Raw genomic sequence first — 6337 nt, forward strand, 5'->3', positions numbered from 1 at the left:
TATTCTTAGTGTAAACAGTATACATGTAATATATATGCATATAATTTTGTTTTATTTAACATTGTATATCGTACACTTAATGACCGAATAATACATTAGGTTCTGTAAGAAACGATATGCTAACGGTGCTTATTAATACTTCAAAATCGTTATTGTCAAATGTAAGCCAACAAATCCTCTGTAAAACGTATGAATTTTAACAATTTCGCATTGTACCTTCATAAAAATAAATGTTGAGTGAAATGATTTGAATTACTATTAACACGAAGATCACAAACGACTGAAAGTTTAGGTACGGCCGTTGAAAATCACTGGACGTGACTTAACTCATGATTAATGTTACAATGTTGATGTATATTGGATAATTTCAGCTAAATAATATTTCAGATATTAAATTCGTCATTCTGGTTTTCTTCTTTTGGATGTGTTACTGTACTCCGTTTTTTAATATCTGGCAGACGAATGAATGCAGAGAAGTAATTTTTATTTCCCAAATAAGCATTTGATAAATTTAATCAAAGATAATAAATATCCTACGTTCCTTTATGAACCTCCCAGACATTATTATTACTGTAATTGGATATCTATGGGCTCTCTCCACACCATGTCCTGATATCCATCATAGTGCCCAAAGGCTGTATGTTAGTTGGTCAACATTCCATTGAGTCAAACATAGTTATTTGCTAGAGCAACCGCATGAGTTGACTCGTTACATACTGCCTCAAGCAGAGTAAACTCCACTCTCCACTCTCACTCAAATATTTCATCGTCTCTTCGAAGTAGATTATCACTTTATGAAAACAATTTTCTCTTTGAGATTTCTTCTACATTCGAGATCTATAATTCATCATAAATGGGAAGGCTAACAAACCAGAGTGAAGAGAAACCAATTCCCCGTGACGAGTGGAATAACTTAAAACATAACTGTAGATAAACAAAGCTCAGATTCAAAGTGGTTAAAAGATAAAACGTACTAAAACTGAAGGATCCATTAAATGGGTGGACATTGAAGTCATCTACAGGAAATCTAACAAACGTTTCATGATCGATCCGACTGTCAGATTTGAGCAAGATATTCTACAATAAATGTAAACTGCAATACCACTCCAAATAGTACAAAATAATTCATATAACCTAAAAGATATTTGAATAAACAGAATTAACTGAGCCTGGGTTTCTGCCCGAAAATTAATCTAAATCTAACAGAGGTTTCACTATCGATCCAACAGTCAAATTTAAGCGAGATTGAAATCAGTCCAAAGAGTTTGATGCAGGAAAGAAAAGGCACTATGTATTTATCGATTGAATAGAGAAATGCTCCAATTACAATAGAATACAGTAAGAACATAAAACAGAGCAAAAACTAACGGTAATGGTAAAACTTGCTAATGACTAAACTAATAGCAAAAAATGTAAAGAATTCTTATATAATGTTACAGTAACTTGCACAATCATTTATAGAAGATTACTAAATTAAGAATCAATGAGCTGCGATATTAACTTTACAGCAAAGGCCATATTGGTAACAAAGAATAAAAGTAGAAATATCTATTTTAAGAGCACTGTTACATTATATGAATGGGATGAAATAAATCTACAAATCACGACATTCGGATGTTATATTATGAACCTTGCTTTTGTGACTTTGGGCACACGTATAAAATTAAGAACTCGAAAGTTATTGGTATGTTGTTTGGTGCGCTCAGAACAATCAAAAATTTTTCTGTGAAAATTTTCAAAATGTTTCTACAAGAAATGACAACTGCGATCTTCAGAGTTTCACTCCAAATAGTACAAAATCATTGGTATAACCTGAAGGTTATTTGAATGAACGGAATCCATAGGGGGGCGGGTGTTAGCTGCACGAAAATTAATAAATATTGAAACATTTTTAAAAATCCAGTGAAAATTACTTAAATGTATTTTCTTAATTGTCCTTATGGGTTAATCAGTAGGCTAAACCTTGTAGTTTTTCTAGTATTAGGGCAGCTATCCTAAGTGGATTTTCTCTCTCAACTCAGAAAAAATTGCTCGGAAAAATAATTCATTAAATGAATTCCATAACTTACCTCATTATGTGATTTCAGTATTCATCACCTCAATGACAAAAATTTGGATAATATCTCTCTATTGGTGGATAACTGGATGTGTCCATACAAAATCAAATGTAAGGTGTTTTGGCCAGGAGATCGTTATGATTGTCTGGATGCCGAAGTGTTGTTGCTCGCCTAGCACCACCCAAGGGACACATGCAGCGTAATGAGAAGGTAATTTTTGTGGACGTGAGCAACTGTTTTCTTCGGGAGTACAAGAAAATTTTAGACAACCCTCACTTCCAATACATAATGACATTGAGGCTTACAAAGACACCGGTAGTATCTAGGCACCCACCAATGATCACTGGTAGGGAACTAACTATGACAAACTTCTAACTTGTTAGTTTCTGGAAGCAAAGCTGACAAGAAAACTGCCCTTCAAGTTGTGAAACTCTACCCTGCATCACAAGGAAACTTCCTGCATCTGAACAGCGTCGCAGAATTTTTTCTGACGCTAATAGAATATGGGCCAACCACGGCAGATGCGAAGATGCGCTCCGTAAGTGGGATAAGTTACAATCTCCAAAATGTGACTGTAGAGTTGACAGGGGGGCCATACGCCACATTATAGAGGACTGCAAGAGCAGGTTCTATTATGGGGACTTTACCGATTTCCCGATGCCGACTGATGATATAAAATATGCCAACCACTTAGAGATCTTAGAGCAGTTTTTATAATATAACGAAAGTATTGTTAATTTTGCATGCCTAATTGTCATGTGTAGCCATACGATAAATAAATAATAAATAAATATGTTTATAAATTTGTTAATATATTACCAGAGAATGAATGTTAAGCGGGAAGAAAACGCAGGCGGAGAAATACATTAATTTCTTCCCCCATATCAGTGCAGGTCATTTTTATAAAGGTAATGTGACTGTATTGATTTTACGAGCTACGTTTTAGGTTTTCGGAAATTTCGTGGTGCCAAATCGTTGTCACATAGGCGTTCTTTTACATAGTTGTAAATCTACTGAGACGAGGTTACTGTATTTCACCACGTCCAAATACCACTGGACTGAGCCGTGGTCGAACCCGACAAGATTGACTCAGAAGGCCAACATTCTACCGTGAGAACGACTTAGCTCGGTTGAAGGCCAGTTTATTCCGTCAATGTTCACACTTTAACCGAGACGCACTTTTGGAGTATAGCTTCCCTCGTAACGATATCTCTTAGACAAAGATGCTTTCATAATGTGAGAATGTCCGAGACAGTAAAGTATCTTCTTAATTCTGTAGTTGATAGAGGTGCAATTTCACCGGAATAATCATCGTTCAAGTCCGACTCGTTGGCTGAACGGTCAGCGTACTGGCCTTCGGTTCACAGGGTCCCGAGTTCGAATCCCGTCCGGGTCGGGGATTTTAACCTTAATTGGTTAATTCCAATGGCACGGGGGCTGGGTTCATATGCTGTCTTCATCATCATTTCATCCTCATCAAGACGCGCAGGACGCCTACGGGAGTCAAATAGAAAGACCTGCAACTGGCGAGCCGGACCCGTCCTGGGATATCCCGGCACTAAAAACCATACGCCATTGAACCCTTAACTTACCGTTCCATCGTTGGTCGGCCACAGCTGCTACAGTAGAGCAATATTGAACTCTTAAATCTTGGGGTCGTTGCGGGATTGTTTCGGTCACGATCTTAACCAAACGATTGGGTTCAGAAGAGAGCCTAACTACTTGAAATGAGGAGCAAATATGTGCTTACTAACTTTTATTAAATTCTTAATGACACAAAAAATTATTTATTTTATGAATCCTTGATCTACAATTAATCATGAAATGTTTCAACGCAGTCACATTGCATAGCGTCTATATTTTCTTTTACAATATCGAAGAATTTGCTTCGGTGAACGTAGGAATATCATAAATTAGTGGACGGCGAAACTGAAAAAGTGAAAGGAAAAACCTGAAAATTCGGGCACCTATTAATCCAAACGATAACTGAGAATTAATCCACACGATCCGTGGAAAATCTGACCTTCAACAAGCAGAACGCCTGATTTACTCTCAATTAAGGTTATCCACCAGTCGAATACCCTTTCGGATACGGAACACCCGCCGAATGGACCCTTAATCGAACCAAATTGACTATCAGTTGCTTTGGATAGGTTGCGAAATATTATTGGAAAGCATGGTGTTCACTACAAGTTAACAGCAACATTCACAATTGAAACAAAATTCCACCATGTATTTGTCATTTCACGACAACCATAAGTGATAAAATAATCCCGATGCTGAACGTGCATCACCCAAACAGCTGTTCAGAAGGAACCAACAACAACATGATCCGCGAGGATCTTACGTTACGTCGTCCTGAAGGAACAAAACTGCGAAATGCAGGAAACACTTATTCATCACGCACTTAGAAGAAATGCCAAACACTGAAGTTAATTAAAAAGTGGTAAATCACTTGAAAAATATTATTATAAAACCGACTTTCAGGTTATGAATGGTTACGTTACGCTTAATAAACTTACAAGCCCACAGAGAAAAATATACACAAATTACAGAATTGAAGAATTCTTTCCTACTTGACAATGACTACCATCACAGATCCATCTACTTATTGTTTGTCCCAATACACTACCTACAAAGCTATCAATTAATCGAACTCAACTACGTATAAAAATGAAAGAACGACAAAGATCAAAAATAAAATATATTACTGGCTGACGAATCGAATCCGTATTCGTAACTCAAGTCTCACACTAATGCATTGAGTGTCAACATGCACAATATCAAAGCGAAACGGACGTCAGAACGACAAAACAATTAAGTCCGTGAAATAAAACAAAAATATCGAAGTTATTTGAAATCAACACGCATGGAGAACTACAGCAAAACATTCAATCACCATTAGCTCAGTACCCAATGTTGGACAACCCTCATTTGCCGATAACGATCCCATATCTTATGGAGCACCTTCCAACTGTTGGGAGCTGCGTGCAAGTTTGGCCTCATTATTACCGAGCTAAGATTCTTCCCATTTCATAGATTACTGCAGATGCTACCATCGCCCAGGTCACTTCGGAGAAACATCTAATCTAAGACTTGAGCGTGTACAGCTGACATCCCAGACCTATCGCCGGGCTTACTTAACATCTGTACACCCTAACACTAACTAACCTTACTAATTCTAACGTTGAGCATGAACTAGGACATCTCATCATCAATATACTCCTAGGATAACATGTGACGTCCTAAATCTATTGTCGAGCGGAAACTGGGTCGTATATGCTTCCCCTAGCATATCAGGCGAACTCGAAAATTTCAAACAAACTCAGGTATTTTTAACTGTAAGTATGGTCGAAACGAATAACACACAACGAAATAACTCTTGCCACAGAACGAATGCAAGTCGAAAATGCCATAAGTTTCTATCTTGTTACAAAAACGTGAACATGAAAATAAATATCACGTGACGAACAATCCCCCAACTCAAACACGATCTCAGCCTGCGCAATGAAGTTTAGGAAAGAATAATATCTTCCAACACACGTCTACATTTAGTGGATGTCGTCAAAAATAATAATCATCACCTGCGCAGAAATCCATACTATAAATTTAGGATGAAGCCCTCAGATTGCCTAACGTCATTTTCCAAACATACATATCCATGACTATCCAGTGAAACGAAATTCTATAAATTTACACAGTCAAACATATCGCTTTAAAAACGTCGAATATCTCATTCCACAAATGCTCCTATTTACTGATAAATTACAGCCTTGTAATTTATGACCTCTACTGAATGGAAACTCGTCCTTACAACCAAACAACACCAACTGTGTATGCAAAGTGCTCTTTTATCCTTGAGGTCATATTATTCTAATATCCATTACTGACTTTACGTAACTAGTCACTTGAAATTTTACTACCAAGAGTTACCCACCAGAATCGTTTTTGACTTGGGATCTTATTTGACATTTACTGTGCTTCATACAATAATTATCTCGGACCGACCTTCTCCAGGTCCCAGCTTTCGGATTGTTGGCGGAATATACTACAGCCTGCCACATAAATCTCACATTTCATATACAGCCTGTCTCAAAAATCCTTCCTTGGCAAACATAGCCTGTCTCAAAAACTCATTCTCCTCGCCTCCTCACGGCGGTATTACGTAAAATCCAGGCTCCCTTTTGCCTTCAACATTTCTACCATTCTCATCTCCACATATATAAATTCTTCCCTCTCAATCCATTTTTCTTATATTTCAAGATCCTTTTCAAATCTCA

Source organism: Anabrus simplex, chromosome 6 (genome assembly GCF_040414725.1).
Source record: "Anabrus simplex isolate iqAnaSimp1 chromosome 6, ASM4041472v1, whole genome shotgun sequence".
In the NCBI taxonomy this organism is placed as follows: Eukaryota; Metazoa; Arthropoda; class Insecta; order Orthoptera; family Tettigoniidae; genus Anabrus; species Anabrus simplex.